This window comes from Artemia sp. Qi Xiang Cuo, chromosome 7, assembly GCF_049724085.1.
Source record: "Artemia sp. Qi Xiang Cuo chromosome 7, ASM4972408v1, whole genome shotgun sequence".
In the NCBI taxonomy this organism is placed as follows: Eukaryota; Metazoa; Arthropoda; class Branchiopoda; order Anostraca; family Artemiidae; genus Artemia; species Artemia sp. Qi Xiang Cuo.
This window is the reverse complement of record NC_142800.1, coordinates 29,620,754-29,638,747: the sequence shown is the minus strand read 5'-3', so window position 1 is coordinate 29,638,747 and position 17,994 is coordinate 29,620,754.

Here is a 17,994-nt window from a genome sequence, read left to right as displayed (position 1 = left end):
CTTTGAAAAACTTGTTTTGTGGAAAAAAGTTTTTTTAGTTAATTTTAATCAAGATCATACTCGTTTCCGGGGGAAGTTCTTTCTTATTACTGAAATTGGGCAAGTTATCGTATGCTAATAGCCATCGTGAGCAGCTTTAAAGCTAATACATTTGGTACATAAAGATTTTGCATAAATAATAGATCTTGTTCTCGCACATATTCTACAAATTCGCTCCTTAGGGTTGCGGTTTCTATTGAAAAAGGTCGCTATTTACTTCCATTTTGTTATTACGAACTGTTTGATCCAAATATCTCTTGAATGTGAGGGAAATCTTGTTTCAACCCTTGTTTCTTAATTCAAGTTTAATATCTGTATAAAAATGCTTTGAAAACGATATTCATTCCTGGGAAGACGCGCCACCCGAAATATTAATTAGGAGAGGGTCTGAAACAAGGCCGTATCAAGGGGGGGGGGGTACCCGGTTTGAACCCCCCCCCTCCGAAATATTTGTTTGACTCGTGAAAACGTAACAAAAATGGACATAAACAAATTTTGTATGCGTTTTTTGAGTTTTTTTATACCCCCCCCCCCCTAAAAGAATTAGTAACCCCCCCCCCCCCTCCGAACAAAAATCCTGGATGTGCATCTGGTCTGAAATATTTAAATTTAGTTATAAACTCGTTATTTCCAGGGTTTTCAAGCAGACTATCAACTGTTTTGGATTTTTCTCCAATTAGCCATGGATTGATGGCAACTTGATTTTAATTCTATCTGCAAGGTTAAAATGACATCATTCTTACACATTCCTGAAAAAGGCTTATGTCAACCGTGCCTCTCACTCAGACTGTCAACTGTCTTGGCTTTTTCTCCAATTAGCCATGGATTGACGGCAACTTGATTTTAATTCAAAAATATACGAATGAACCTTTTTCTTAGGGATGGTTCCCGTGAGAAAATGAGAAATACCCCCGTTGAAATCTCGCTGGAAAAAAAGCTCCTGGTTATATTGCCCCGCCGGGAAATTTCCAGGTGGTACTCATGATGCGCCCTTCCCCTCTTTTGTGCCGGTAAGTATATGAATGCAAACTTTTGTACTACCCAGAATAAAAAATCTATAATAAGAAGGAAGGTATCATCCCTCAGCACTCAAATTACGGATTCTGTCCAAAAAATATTATCGATAATGAAAGGGTATTAGAGACTAATTAATAACCCACGAAAGTAACTACTATGTTTATGGGGAATTAGAAAATTTGGGATTAAAAGCTTTTTTGAGGCTTCAAGCCGCCTCCTCCTATCTACAAAAAGGGCCACTGGCCCTCCTCCGTAATTATTTATCCCAATTATACGCCACTATACATTATTTTATCCGGCCTCAACTTAATCAAATGCGTTTATCAAACAGTTCGTGGTAACGAACTGTAAGTAAGGAGCGACCCGGCTTAATGGTAACCGAAACTCTAAATAATGGAATTTTGATACCAATAGATACATCAAAAGAATAAGATTTTAATTCTGATTTCAAATATATAAGTTTCATCAAGTTTAATTTTACCCATCAAAAGTTACGCGCCTGAGAAAATTTGGCTGATTTTCGAAAAAAGAGGAAAAGACCCCCTAAAAGTTATAGAACCTTAATGAAAATCACACCATCATATTCAGCGTACCATAGAACCTTACTGTAGAGGTTTCAAGCTCCTATCTACAAAAATGTGGAATTTTCCATTTTTTGCCAGAAGAAAGATCACGGATGCGTGTTTATTTGTTTTTTTTTCCCAGGGGTAATCGTATTGACCCAGTCGTCCTAGAATATCGTAGGAGGGCTCATTGGAAAGGAAATTAAAAGCTCTAGTACCCTTTTTAAGTGACCGAAAAAAATGGAGGGCAACTAGGCCCCCTCCCACGCTCTTTTTTTTCTCAAAGTCACCCAATTAAAATTTTGAGATGACCATTTTGTTCAGCATTGTCAAAAATCAAATAAATATGTCTTTTAGGATGACTTAATCCCCCACAGTTCCCAGTGGAAGGGCAGTTATGAACTTTGCCCATTGCTTACATATTGTATTGGTTATTGGGAAGTATACAGACATTTTCAGGAAGGATTTTTTTCTCGTGGGGGGGGGGGGACTGGAGGAGGGGGTTACTCGGTAGAATCTTTCTGTGGAGGATGTTTCTTTGGGGTAAGGGACATTTCTATGAAAGGGGCGCCGGATTTCCAAGCATTATTTAAAAAACGATCAGAAATTAAATTTAAAAAAAAACAAGTTCTTTCAACTGAAAGTAAAAAGAAACATCAAAACTGAAAATAAACATAAAATATTATGTATATGAGGAGGGTCAACTTCAAGGCAATACCTCGCTCTTTACGCTACAGGTTTTTTTTTTAGTACTTTCAAAAGAGCTATCTATTCTAATTTAACGGCCTTTGGAATTCAGGGGTATGTGAATTAAAATTTTTTAACTTTTAACGTAAAGAGCGTGGTATTGACTAAGGGGAGAACCCCCTCATATACGTAATAACGTATGCGTAATAAAAAAAAAGAAAAAAAAAACAAGCGATACGGCTCAATAGTAATCGAAACTTTTAGAAACGGAATTTTGATGTCAATAAATGTATCAAAAGAATGGGCTTATAATGCTGATTCTAAATATATAAATTTTATTAAGTTTAGTATTACTCATCAAAGGCTACGAGCCTGAGAAAATTTACCTGATTTTTTCAGAAAACTCTATTACATAGGTTTCAAGCTCATATCTGCCAAAATCTGCAACTTTGTATTTTTTGCCAGAAGAAAAATATATGAATATAGAAGTTCGTTACGTAAGTTAATTTGTAAATTACATCAGAACCATATTTTGAGACAGCCATTTAGAAAAAGAAAAGTAAATTTTTTATGCAAATTTTGTTTACTTATTCAATGACGGTGAGCCAAAATAAAAGCTGCATTAACTAAAAACGATCAGAAATTAAATAAAAAAACAAGTTTTTTAAACTGAAAGTAAGGAGCGACATTAAAAGTTAAAACGAACAGAAATTATTCCGTATATGAAAGGGGCTTTCCCCTCCTCAACGCCTCGCTCTTTACGCTAAAGTTTGACTCTGTCACACAACTTTATTTTTTAAAACAATAAAAAACTTTAGCGTAAAGAGCGAGGCGTTGAGGAGGGGACAGCCCCTTTCATATACGGAATAATTTCTGTTAGTTTTAAGTTTTAATGTCGCTCCTTACTTTCAGTTTAAAGAACTTGTTTTTTTTATTTAATCTTTAGAAAAGGACATGTAGCCGTGCAGCTAAATTGCGTCTGAAGCTTATCTTAAAACTCTTAGATGATTTTAAATCGATTTTGTATTTCTGGAGTTTCACTCGATAGCATCTTTGGCATTCTTTTAGCCGAAGTTGTTTTTTTTGTGCCACACAATGGAAGGAAACACAGCTTTGCTGTAGCACAATCCATTTTGCTACTTTAAAAGGGCACTAAAACTTATGGTCTCCACTCAAGTAATCCTTCTTCTGACATTCTAGAAATCATTGGTTTGATAAGATAAACCCTAAAAAAAAAAAAAAAAAACTAACAATAACCAAAAACAAGGAAACTGCGCATCTAAGACCTCCTTTTTGAAAAAACAAAATAAAAAACATCATACTTTTGTATAGAGACTTGAAACCTCTTTAAGAGAGTGGTCTCACATCTTGAATTTAATTGGATAGTATTCATCAAGATTTCTCCCTCTTTTCGACAGTTTCCCCCTGTTTCGAAAACTGTGCGAGTTAGGCTCGTAGGCTCGAGCTCAGACTCGTATTTTTGGCGGGTTACTTTAAACTTGATTAATTTTCTATATCGTATAAACATAAATGGTTAATTCGTTGGATGTATTTATTGTTGCCAAAACTCCTTTTAGATTACTAGTTACTATTAGCCAAGTTGTACCTTAATTACAGTTTGTTAGAACGAAGTTTTTGATTTAATTTCCGGCATAAAATTTTTCCTTTGTCAAAACACGTGTTTTGGCAGAGAACTTAGATTCAAAGAGGCCTGATAATGGCACGCTGTAGGAACGGTCCGAATATTGCTTAATTTAGCAATTAATACTCGACAATCTCTAGCACTGGTACACAAAGAAAATAATTATGGGGGGGGGAGGGCTGACCCAGAATCCCTGGGCCAGCCAACGGAAAACTTTAAGAATTCCTTAGAAAAACCGGTATTTTAAATTAAAAAACCGGTTTTTTTTATTTTTTCTTGACTGTGGAGGGGGGGGGGGCTACAGTCTCTTTAGTCTCCCCTCCCCCCGTGTGTGTCTGGCTGATATATAGCTACAGGTTAGCTCAAACACATTCTTCCTATCATGCCAAAGTTTAGACTTACCTAAGAAGTTATACTAATACTCTTATTATTAATTTGAATATAATGTCCATTCTAAATTTAAACCACTGGGAATAAATTGAACTCAATTTTGGCAATAAATATCAAACTGTTGGCTCTAAAAGATTGTTGCTTTTTATAAATTAGTGCTAAAGTTTAAAAACTATGTATAAATGTCAAATACCCTTTTGACCCTTTTTACCCCGTTAACCCTTTGTGTCAAAATTAAATAAAAAATCAAGTTTTTTAACTGAAAGTAAGGAGCAACATTAAAACTTAAAACGAACAGAAATTATTCCATATATGAAAGGGGCTGTCCCCTCCTCAACGCCTCGCTCTTTACGCTAAAGTTTGACTCATATATTTTTAATACGTATATTAGGGGGTTCGCCCCCTAGTCAGTACCTCTCTCTTTACGCTAACGTTCGAATTTTGTTCCGATTCTTTAAAAATGACCCCTTAATCACAAAGGCCGTTAATTAGAATAAATAGCTCTTATGAAAGTACTAACAAATCTTTGGCCCAAAGAGCGTGGTATTGACTAGGGGGCGAACACCATCATATACGTAATACTTTCTGTTCGTTTTAAGTTTTGATGTTGCTCCTTACTTTAGTTGAAAAACTTGCTTTTTTTATTTAATTTCTGGTCGTTTTTTTAAATAATGCTTGGAAATCCAGCGCCCCCTTCATAGCAATGTCCCTTCCCCCATGAAAAAATCCTCCATGGAAAGATCCTCCCACATAATACCTGACCCCCTCCCCCGCTACCAGAAACATCCCCCTGAAAATGTCTGTATACTTCCCAATAACCAATACTATATGTAAACATTGGGTAAAGTTCATAACTTTCAGCAGCCCTCCCCCTAGGGATTTTGGGGATTAAGTCATCCTAAAAGACATATTTATTATATTTTCGACCATGCTTAACAAAATTGTTATCTCAAAATTTTGAACGGGTGATTTTGGTAAAAAATTGTGCCTGGTGGGAGGGGGCTAGTTGCCCTCCATTTTTTTGGTCACTTAAGAAGGGCACTAGAACTTTTAATTTCAGTTCGAATGAGCCCTCCCACGATATTTTAAGACCACTGGGTCAATACGATAACCTCTGGGGAAAAAAAAACAACAAATAAACACGCATCCGTGATATTTCTTCTGGCAAAAAATACAAATTTCCACATTTTTGCAGATAGGACCTTGAAACCTCTACTGTAGGGTTTTCTAATACGCTGAATCTCATGGTGTGATTTTCATTAAGGTTCTATAATTGTTAGGGGATATTTCCTCCTTTTTCGAAAATCAGGCAAATTTTCTCAGGCGCGTAACTTTTGATAAGTAAGACTAAACTTGATGAAATTTATGTATTTGAAATCAGCATAAAAATCTTATTCTTTTGATGTATCTATTGGTATCAAAATCCCGTTTTTTTAGTTTCGGTTACTATTGAGCCGGGTCGCTCCTTACTTACGCTTGGTTACCACGGACTGTTTGACAAAACTATTTATGTAGTTGATTAATTATCCTCCTTTTTCCAAATAAACTAACTTAGTAGAATTCTAATCTTTTTTTTTTATTTCAAAATTTGAATGCATCCAAATTTTGATACGACTGAGTATTTTTTTTTAGAAAACAACCTTTAAGAAAACTGTCTTTGTTTTCTAGATTTTAAACACGCAGCTTTTCATTCAGATTGTTGTTATAATTTTAAGATCACCCGAATGATAGCTGTTGAGAGGAGGTGTAACCATAAAATTCACCAAGGCCGTGTCAAGTATTATTTTCAGGAGGAAAATTTGGGAAATATGGGACTGTCAAACCCATTCAACCATCTACTGATATTAACCCCACCTAAATTTTACCATCTTTGACATTATTTTCGGAAGGGGAGGGGGTCACAAAATAGTTTTTTCATGGGGGGGGGGGGCTTAAAAAAAGAACTTTATAAAGCGCACAAAATAATTTTTTATTCATTTCTGTTACGTTTTCAAGAGTCGGGCAAACATTTCGAGGGTTCAAACCTCCTGACCGCCACTGGATACGGCCTTGAAATTCATGCTAGCTTCTTTTCTTCTGTGGCTTGTAAACATCTATCTTAAAAAGGTCAGTGTTAAATGTTTTTTGCTTTTATAAGATATTTAGCAGTAACAAAATGTTAATTAAAAAAAAAAACATCATGTGAGTGTCCCTAAAGTAGCCACATTTCAGAGTATTGTTTTGTATTTTCTTGCTAATAAGGTTCGACTTATCTATATATCATTTTTATTAGCGTACGGAAGCCAAATCACGGGGAAATGTAAGATATTCACTAATGGAAATCTCGTTTTTCGTAAAAGAAGCTGCAAATACATTGTTTTCGAAATTATTGTTCCACTTAATATTTTAGAATCATTTTATATAGAAAAAGAACCAAGATAAATTAAAAAGCATTGTAAATTAAAAAGCAGAAGCTAAAAAGTACCTTTTTAAAAGTAACTTTAGTAAAATCTGCCTAAATTCTTACATAAAATTTACTTAAAAGAAAATATAAATCTCCCAAAATGCAGAAAAACGAAGAACTGGTTCAAGATACCAAAATTTCTACTTTTTCAGAAGATTTTTGAGGAAAGGCTATTATTTCTTTTATATCTACTTTTGTCTGCTTTCAGTTTCATACTAATGATTCCTGGTATTAATCTCTAAAAAAAGCCATAGCAGTAGTCGTAGTGGTTTTACATATAACCTTCCGCACATGCTAGAACTGTCTGTTTAGATCAATTATATATCGTTAATAAGCTTAAGTCTAAAAATGGATCTATGTGTCCATGCTTTTTGGCTTTGTTCTCTTTACTACTTCTGTAACAATGTAAAAAAAAATTGTTTTAGCCTTGTAGCATCAAATTAATACAAAACGTTTTTTGTTGCAGTGCATTTTCTAAATAAATTCCCTAAAAAAATAAATTCTAGATTACATCAATGTAACTACATTTGGATTCGTTAAAAGTAATTAAGTAAGATCAGACCGGTTAGCATCCCTTAATTGATGTAGCTGTGGTTGACTTGCCTCCAATTATCACGTACAAGTTAACTAAATCAGTTCAGGAAAAACATTTCGTGACAATTACACATGTTTTTAAATTGAAAATTTGAGATCAGAATTTTAGGTAAATTCCCGTTTCCTTCCTTACGAATTTGTCAAGTAAAACGAAAGCATACAGGCTTAGCTCTTTCCTCTCCCAGAATTTTTGGATACGTCAAAAGCTATAAGGGCATGAAGCTTATGGCAATTGCCCCGCACTTTAGTAGTCGTTTCAGCAGTTTTTCAACGTGGTGAACCATATTGGCACTATTCGAATTTATGCTTACTTTTCTTCCAATAATTTCCATTAAGTTCCCCGCCATAGCCAAGAATATTTTAACGCATCATTGTTTTTTTTTTTTTTTTTTTTTTTTTTTTTGAAGAATTTATCTTCCTGGTGGGATCTACAAGGAATCAAGAGGATATTTTACCTTTCAGGAGGGGTCAAAGTTCTATAAATTGCTGATACACTTTCCTCCTTCAGTTGTATACCAATTTTTGGGTGAACATGGCATTTTTACCATACAGCACAAGAAGAAATAATAAAAAAATATCACTAAGTAATATATTATTTCTTGTATTTGTCTCTTAAATGCCTTTTATAGACGAGCAAATTCCCTTGAAAATTATTGAGAAATTCCCTTGAAATATATTGTGCTGAAAAGGGTATAAATTTATAGGAAACCGTAATTGAGAACTGTCATTTTGCTTTTATTTGCTGACAAATTTTCTTGGCTTAATGTGCCAACAAAACAGCTCGGGGAAGGGGAGGGGGGGGGGGGGCAATTGGTCCCTTTCCACCTAGTTAAGCATCTGAGGTTAATGAAGTTAGACATTTGGGTGGATGCACAATTTTCGAAATGGCAGGTTACTGGAAGATGCTTTTAGTTTTTTTTAAAATCGCAAAATCAAGCTTTGTTGTAAGAAAAGCATGCCATCATCTTCTGATGACGATGTTGTTACTCCAAGCAAAACTAGAACGTATTTCTTTGGGTTACCTACGGAAAAAAAAGTATCAGGTGCAACTTCTGTATAGTACCTCTAAAGACTAAGGGAGCTTCTACCATGACATTGATATATCGTCTTAAAAGGAAGCATACAATTGATATGCACAAAGATAAAATATCTGCCGCTGGTTCAGCAAACAACAAACACAAACCCATTCAAAAAATACATCTAGTCAGGCTGCTTCCCTAAAGAAAGCTCCAGATAGCAAAGCAAGTGACACAGAGGCCAATGGATTAGTGAAATCTTGCACCGTGAGTAATATGTGATATATTTAAAATACAAAAAAATAAAATTCCTTCTTTCTAAAGATAATTCCGACATAAATTAGACTTCCCCTAATTAAGTTCAAATCCCGTTTCCAAGAGTGTAAATTCTTAATCAGCAAAAAGAGAAACTGCGTTTTGGCCTCAGCCTAACAACGACGCTAGATAATTGGTAATAAAAAAAAAATGATAGATACAAAGTTTCTCAGGAAGTTAAGTTATAAGAGCAGTGTCAATGTTTAAGTCATCGAAATATTTAAAACAAATCATTGGATAGATAGTTCGCATAATGAAGTGAGTTTGCGAACATAATTACAAGGCAGCGGCCCCCTCCACAGAACTTGGGCCAATCGTGAAAAAGCTAGTAGAGCGCAGAAGCTATATTTGTGTGATATAGTGAAAAAAACTGTTTTTCGTTTCAATAATTATGGATTGTCTCTATTGCCATCATCATTTTTTTTTAGAGCCAATTTAATCCTTGCCTCTGTCGTTGTCAGTTGAAGTCAAGCACTGTTGTACACCTAAATGTAAGTTTCAATAAAACTATTGCTTTTCTATTTGTATTTGTTTTATTTATATGTCTGTATCCAACCGCACAACAGGTAACTAGTTCGTATGTCTCCATTGGGAACGCTCCCAGGAATCTGATTTCTACTTAACATTAGAGGTAATCGACACGGTGATAACCCGAGGAAGCGAGGTTGCGCTCCCAAATTGATAGTTGGAGAATTTCTAACCTACTATAGCCACGCATTTTGTTTTCTCGCTTTCAACGAGTGGCACGATCGGTACACCGCTTTTAATCATAGTATTACATTTGCGGCCCCAGACTTCATTGCCACATTTGGCTCATCTTAATCGCCACAGCTTTAAAATCATAATATTACGTATGGCACAGTCTTTAGCGCTATAAGTGGCGCTATCGGAGAACTTATAAGGTGTAAGTTCACAGCTTTAAAGCATAATAATACATTTGACGCGGTCAATCTTTATTACCACAATTAACACCAGTCTATTTTTTTTATCGCTACAATCTGGAACAAGAAGAGCAGGCTTGCGATCATTCTTTATTTCCAATTGATCAAAACAAGCTGCTCTGCCGAAGCTCTGCTGTAAAACACTGTTTAAGGGCAATTGTCACTTTCTGTGTTTGTTAAGCCGGATATGAAACAGCTTATTTAAAAAAAAACAAAGACAATGAAGTACCATCCTGAGGAACCATCCATCCTCACGTTGCTGCCAGAAACAAAAAAGTTAAGCTGAAAGCTGCTTTAAGGTCTGCCAATCAGGCTAGCTTGACTTTTAACTGCTGGTCTGCAAAAGGATCTGACTTTATATGTATCATTGCCTGTTACCCCAGGAAGATGAAAAATGAGCAGAAGTTGCACCACTATGTTTCACGCTTCAAAAGGATTAAGAATTATCATACAGCTATTAACATTCTTTAAGAAATCAAAGTTGCAATCAGGAAGTTTTTGCTGACAGATAAGATTTTCCAAGTTGTGACTGATTTTGGTAACAACGTCTGCAAAGTCTGTGAGCTAGAAGCACTCACATGAACTTTATGTTCTGCACATTGTCTTTATTTGTCTGCTACGCACGCTCTTGGATTTTGATCTACTCAAAACTTAGCTAATGACATCCCTGAAAAGGGTTGCTTGGAATCCTCTGATGATGTCAAAGATGTCGAAGCAACTGGTGAAAATGATTCAGACGGCCTTTCTGAGTCTGAAGACTCCAGAAGTGAAGATAAATTTACTGAATAATTTGATGAAACTTATAAAGTGTTTGCGGAAGTGGGTGGCAAAATAAAAAGTGTGGGGAGATAAACAATTTTTTTCAACTGAAAATAAGGATAAAATTAAACATTAAAACGACCAGTAATTATTACTCATATGAGGGCCCTGGTCAGTGCCTCGCTTTTTACACTAAATTTCGAATTTTATAGAAGTTTTCGCTGACAGATAAGATTTTCCAAGTTGTGACTGATTTTGGTAACAACGTCTGCAAAGTCTGTGAGCTAGAAGCACTCACATGAACTTTATGTTCTGCACATTGTCTTTATTTGTCTGCTACGCACGCTCTTGGATTTTGATCTACTCAAAACTTAGCTAATGACATCCCTGAAAAGGGTTGCTTGGAATCCTCTGATGATGTCAAAGATGTCGAAGCAACTGGTGAAAATGATTCAGACGGCCTTTCTGAGTCTGAAGACTCCAGAAGTGAAGATAAATTTACTGAATAATTTGATTAAACTTATAAAGTGTTTGCGGATGTGGGTGGCAAAATAAAAAGTGGGGGGAGATAAACATTTTTTTTCAACTTAAAATAAGGATACAATTAAAACTTAAAACGACCAGTAATTATTACTCATATGAGGGCCCGTGTCAGTGCCTCGCTTTTTACACTAAATTTCGAATTTTATACCAATTCTCTAAGAATGACTCCTGAATCATATTAAATAAAAAAAATACTTTCTTTGCTTCCGTTAGAAATACTTTTCTTTTCAAAATTAATCATATAAAGGACGAGTATCGATAATATGCAAAAACCACAAGTTTTTCAATATCTGATAAAAATCTGAAGTTTTTCTTGCAATGAAATAAAAAAAGTTTTTTTTCAACTGAAAGTATGGAGTAACATTAAAACTTAAAATGAACAGAAATTATTACGCATATGAAGAGGGTTACCCCCTCCTCAACACCTCCCTCTTTACGCTAAAGTTTTTTAATACTTTAAAAAATGCTTCTTATTGTTCTAATTAAATTAACCTTGTCTTTCAGGAATCGTTCTTAAGAAATTGGGACAAAATTCAAACTAGTGTAAAGAGCAAGGTGCTGAGGAGGAGGCAAACCCCTTTATATACGTTATAATTTCTGCTTGTTTTAAGTTTTAATGTTGCTCCTTACGTTCAGTTGAAAAAAAACTTGTTTTTTTATATTTAATTTTTGATCTTTTTTTTAAATAATGTCAGGAAATCTGGCCCCACCTCTATAGAGAAATCCCTCTCCCCATGGAAGTATCCTCTGGGCAATTCAGTCCCGGTCAAAATTTACTCCCGTCAATTAAAAAGAGAAAGACGAAAAAATTAAAGACGAAAAAGAGAAAGTGAAGACATAAAATAATTTTGTATAGGAATTCTGACAAATTCCCCTAATGTAAACTTCCCTTGATAAAGTTATCCATAGAAAATTTTCCTCCCAATGGAGAATTTCTCCGGGAAAAACTCCAGCAGAAAATTCTTTCTCTCGCCCAAAAATGTATGTACACTTTCCTAGAACAAATACTATGCGTAAACAATGGGTAAACTTTTTAACTTAAAGACCTTTCCCCTGGGGCTGTGGGGGAGTCATGTTATATCGAAAGGCATAGTCAATAGACCTTTCAAATATGATGAACAAAATGGTTATCTCAAAATGTTGATCAGACGATTTTGGGAGAAAAGGTCTCTGATATTTGAGCCCTCTCCCAATATTCTAGGATCACTGGGTCGGTACTATCATCCCTGAAAAAAGCAAAAACAAAACAAACAAATAAACATGCATTCCGTGACCTTTCTTCCGGCAGAAAATAGAAAATTCCATATTTTTGTAGATAGGAGGTTGAAACCTCTGAAATAAGGTTCTCTTATGCGCTGAATCTGATGTTATGATTTTCAGGTGATTCTCCAACTTTTCGGAGGTGTTTTTCCCCTTGTTTGAAAATGAAGCAAATTTGCACAGGCTCTTAGCCTTTGATATGTAACACTAAACTTAATGACACTTACATATTTGGAATCAACGTTATAAGACGATTCTTTTGATATATCTATCGGTATAAAAATACCGTTTCTTTGAGTTTCGGTTACTTTTCAGCCGCGTCACTGTTTACTTACAGTTCGTTACCATGAACTGTTTGAAAGGCCATTTAATTAGAATAAATAGCTTGTTTAAAAGTACTGAAAAAACCTTTAGTGTAAAAATTGAGGTATTGACGAGGGGGCGACCCCCCCCAATATACGTAATAATTTCTGTTCATGTTAAGTTTTAACGTTGCTCCTTAATTTCAGTTGAAAATAATTTTTTTTATTTAATTTCTGATCGTTTTTTAATTAATAGTAGAGATGCCCTAATATCTCCTGTCTCCTGTTTTTTTGCACACCAAATTTGGGCATAGAGTCCCTAGGGCAGATGGATTTCTGAGAAATTGATTGCGTAATCAAAGTGTGTCAATGACATGGAACACCTGTGCTGTCAGTCATTAATCAAATTGTTTCCGGGCAAAGTTTAATAGTGTCTGACAGATGACGTCAAGTTAATTAATGTCTTTGATGTATTTCCAAAGAGAATGTTTCCGAGGCACAGTTTAGATCATACATGACAGATGATGTCATGATTGATTGACATGAAAGGGGAATTAATTTGTTGTTTCTAAAGAGAATTGATTTGACACGAAAGGGAATTAATTTGTTGTTTCTAAAGAGAACTGTCTCCGAGCGAATGTTTAGATCTTAGCGATGAAGAGATTGATTCACGAAAGGGTTTCCAAATAATTTGAAATGTGACAGCGCAGAGATGCCAAACAAAAGGAACACGCTGGAATTACGTTTAGGGATTATTTGGGCGAAGCCGTTTTAGTCATTTTATGGAATTATTTCGGCGAAACAGTTAGAGACATTTTGAAAGATGATTTAAAAGATGATTTTAGAAGAGAATTTAAGGGTGAAACTCTGTGGTCGTTATAATACACAAGTTCCATTTGAACAGTGTTGTGAGGTCCTCTACCCCAACCCCAAAGGGTTCCGATCCCCCTACCCCAACCCCAAAGGGTTCCAATCCCCCTACCCCAACCCCGAAGGAAGCCCCCGGTACTCAAAGGTCCCCAGAGCTCCCAAAGGGCCCCCGGACCCCCAAAGGCCCTCCCCCGGTACTCAAAGGTCCCCCAAGCTCCCAAAGGGCCCCCAGACCCCCAAAGGCCCTCCCCAGACCCCCAAAAGCCCTCGTCGGGCCCCCAAAGGCCCACCGGGCTCCCAAAAGACCACCGAGCTCCCAAAGGCCCTCCCCAGACCCCCTAAGGCCCTCCCCCTGTCCCCAAAGGTCCACCGGGCTCCCAAAGGGCCAATCGGCCCTCAAGTGCCCCCCCGACTCCCAAAGGCCCTCCCCAGACCCCCAAAGGCCCTCCCCGGACCCCCAAAGGCCCTCCCCCAGTCCCCAAAGGTCCACAGGGCTCCCAAAGGGCCACCCGACCCTAAAGGGCCCCCCAGACCCCCAAAGGACCCCCGGCGCCCCAAAGGCCCCTGAGCCCCACATTTTTTAATACTTTTTATGGCTTTATTATATCTTTTCAGAACAAGTTATTTTCTTAATGTCCATCCTAAACCCATTTTACAAGTTGAAGTACCCATCCTTTTCACCCACAACTTTACTATACGGATTTTTGAATGCTCCAACACCAAGCAATACTTTTCAATGGCATTTCAGAACAAGTTCTTTTCTTAATGTCCCTCCTAAACCCATTTTACAAATTGAAGTACCCATAGTTTACACCCCAACTTTACTTTACAGCTTTTTGAATGCTGTAACCAAGCAATACTTTTCAAAGGGCATTTCAGAACAAGTTCTTTTCATAATGTCCATCCTAAACCCATTTTACAAGTTGAAGTTCCTATCCTTTTCACCCACAAGTTTACTTTACAGCTTTTTGAATGCTCAACACCAAGCAATACTTTTCAAAAGGCATTTCAGAACAAGGTCTTTTCTTAGTGACCGTTCTAAACCCATTTTACAAATTGAAATACCCGTCCTTTTCACCCACAACTTAGATATAGGTAAGAGTTTGAAGTTTCACCTTAGAGACTTAGCTTAGATTTTTAGTCTGGTTTAGTTTTAGATAAAAGTTTAGAGGTTTTTTTTTTAACTGATACTCTTTTCTTGGAGTTTTTGTTAGAGTTTTAGTTTAGTTTAGTTTTAGTTAATAGTTTATAGTTTTTATATTATAGTATTATCTTAAAGTTTTAGTTCGGTTTAGTTTTATTTAAAAGTTTAGAGTTTTTTTTAGCTTAGAGTCTTAGCTTAGAGTTTTTGTTAGAGTTCTAGTTTACTTTAGTTTTAGTTATGAGTTTAGAGTTTTTAGCTTAGAGTCGTAGCTTAGAGTTTTATTCAGAGTTCTAATTTAGTTTAGTTTAGTTACAGTTCAGAATTTAGAATTTTAGCTTAGAGTCATAGCTTATAATTTTACTTAAAGTTGTAGTTTGGTCAAGTTTTAGTTAAGAGTTTCGAGTTTTAGCTTAGAATATTAGATTAGAGTTTTTATTAGAGTTGTAGTTTAGTTTAATTTTTGTTAAGAATTTGATGTTTTACCTTTGAGTTTCAGTTAGAGTTCTAGTTTAGTTTACTTTTAGTTAAGATTTTAGAGTTTTTAGATTAGAGTCTTAGCTTAAAGTTTTTGTTTGGTTTTGTTTTAGTTAAAAGTTTAGAGTTTTTTTTTAGCTTAGAGTCTTAGCTTAGAGTTTTTGTTAGAGTTCTAGTTTAGTTTAGTTTTAATTAAGAGTTTAGAGTTTTACCATATAATCTTAGCTTAAAGTTTTAGTTAGAGTTGAAGTTTAGTTTAGTTATAGTTAAGAGCTTAGAGTTTTAGCTTAGAGTCTTAGCTTAGAGTTTTACTTAAAGTTTTAGTTTAGCTAAGTTTTAGTTAAGAGTTTCGAGTTTTAGCTTAGAGTCTTAGCTTAGAGTTTTTTGTTAGAGTTCTAGTTTAGTTTAATTTTAGTTAAGAGTTTGATGTTTTACCTTTGAGTTTCAGTTAGAGTTCTAGTTTAGTTTTAGTTAAGAGTTTGGTGTTTTACGTTAGAGTCTTAGCTTAGAGTTATAGTTTAGTTTAGTTTTAATTAAGATTTTAGAGTTTTAGCTTAGAGTCTAAGCTTAGAGTTTTTATTAGAGTTCTAGTTTATTTTATTTTTAGTTAAGAGTTTAGTGTTTTTAGCTTAGAGTTTTAGCTTAGAGTTTATGTTGAAGTTCTAGTATAGTTTATTTTTAGTTTATAGTTTTAGCGTAGAGTTTTAGCTTAGAGTTATTGTTAGAGTTGAAGTTTAGTTTATTTTTAGTTAATAGTTTAGATTTTTTTGTTAGAGTTATAGTTTAGTTTAATTTTATTTAATAGTTTTATTTTTTAACTTTGAGTTTCAGTTTTAGTTCTATTTTAGTTTAGTTTTAGTTAAGAGTTTATAGTTTACCATAGAGTCTTAGCTTAGAGTTTTAGTTAGAGTTATAGTTTAGTTTAGTTTTAGTTAATAGTTTAGAGTTTAACATATAGTCTTAGCTTAGAGTTTTATTTATAGTTCTAGTTTATTTTAGTTTTAGTTAAATTTAAGAATTTAGAGTTTTAGCTTAGAGTAATATCTTAGAGTTTTAATTAAAGTTATAGTTTGGTTAAGTTTTAGTTAAGAGTTTAGAGTTTTTAGCTTAGAGTTTTTGTTGAAGTTCTAGTTTAGTTTAGTTTTATTTAATAGTTTAGAGTTTTAGCTTAGAGTCTTAGCTTAGAGTTTTTGTTAGAGTTGAAGTTTAGTTTAATTTTAGTTAAGAATTTGATGTTTTACCGTTGAGTTTCAGTTAGAGTTCTAGTCTAGTTTACTTTTAGTTTTGAGTTTACAGTTTTTTAGCTTAGAGTCTTAGCTTAGAGTTTTTGTTAGAGTTCTAGTTTAGTTTAGTTTTAGTTAAGAGTTTAGAATTTTAGCTTAGAGTTTTTGTTAGAGTTCTAGTTTATTTTAGTTTTGAGTTCTAGTTTAGTTTAAGTATAGTTAAGAGTTTGGAGTTTTACCTTAGAGACTTAGCATAGAGTTTTAGTTTAGTTTAGTTTTAGTTAAGAGTTTAGAGTTTTTGAGCTTAGAGTCTTAGCTTAGAGTTTTTTTTAGAGTTCTAGTTTAGTTGAGTTTTAGTTAAGAGTTTAGAGTTTTTAGCTTAGAGCCTTAGTTTAGAGTTTTATTTAGAGTTATAGTGTAGTTTAGTTTTAGTAAATAGTTTAGAGTTTTAGCTTAGAGTCTTAGCTTATAGTTTTTGTTAGAGTTCTAGTTTATTTTAGTTTTAGTTAAGAGTTTAGAGTTTTAGCTTAGAGTCTTAGCTTAGAGTTTTTGTTGAAGTTTTAGTTTAGTTTATTTTTAGTAAATAGTTTAGAGTTTTAGCTTAGAGTCTTAGCTTATAGTTTTTGTTAGAGTTGAAGTTTAGTTTAGTAATAGTTTGGAGTTTAGAGTTTTAGCTTATAGTCTTACCTTAGAGTTTTTGTTAGAGTTCTAGTTTAGTTTAGATATAGTTAAGAGTTTGGAGTTTTACCTTAGAGACTTAGCTTAGAGTTTTAGTTTAGTTTAGTTTTAGTTAAGAGTTTGGATTTTTTAGCTTAGAGTCTTAGCTTAGAGTTTTTGTTAGAGTTCTAGTTTAGTTTAGTTTTAGTTAAGAGTTTGGTGTTTTACCTTTGAGTCATAGCTTAGACATTTAGTTAGAGTTCTAGTTTAGTTTAGTTTTAGTTATGAGTTTAGAGTTTTAGCTTAGAGTCTTAGCTTAGAGTTTTTGTTAGAGTTCTAGTTTAGTTTAGTTTTAGTTAAGAGTTTAGAGTTTTTAGCTTAGAGTCTTAGCATAGTTTTTTTCGAAGTTCTAGTTTATTTTAGTAATATTTAAAAGTTTAGAGTTTTAGCTTAGAGTCTTAGCTTAGAGTTTTTGTTAAATTTGAAGTTTATTTTAGTAATAGTTAAAAGTTTGTATTTCGATATGATAGTATTTTCTTATTTTTTTTTTAACAGTTTTAGTGCATTATGTTAATAGTGAAGATCTTTAATTTATATTCTTGATTCATGTATCAGTTGTAGTTTAGTTTAGTTTTATTTGATAGTGTGTAGTTTTTATATTAGAGTATCGTAATAGAGTGGTTTTTATAGTTCTAGTTTAGTTTAGTTATATTTAAGAGTTTGGAGTTTTTTAGCTTAGATTCTTATATTACAGTTTTAGTTTATTTCAATTTTTTTAAGAGTTTAGAGATTTACAATAGAGTCTTATATTAGGGTTTTTTTATTGTTATAGTTTAGTTTAGTTTCAGTTAATAGTTTAGAGTTTTTAGCTTAGAGTCTTAGTTTAGAGTTTTTTGTTGCAGTTCTAGTTTAGTTTAGAGTTTTAGTCTTAGTTTAGTTTTAGTTAAGAGTTTAGAGTTTTAGCTTAGAGTCTTAGCTTAGAGTTTTTGTTAGAGTCCTAATTAAGTTTAGTTATAGTTAAGAGTTTGAAGTTTTACCTTAGAGACTTAGCTTAGAGTTTTAGTTAAGTTTAGTTTTACTTAAGAGTATAGAATTTTAGCTTAGAGTCTCAGCTT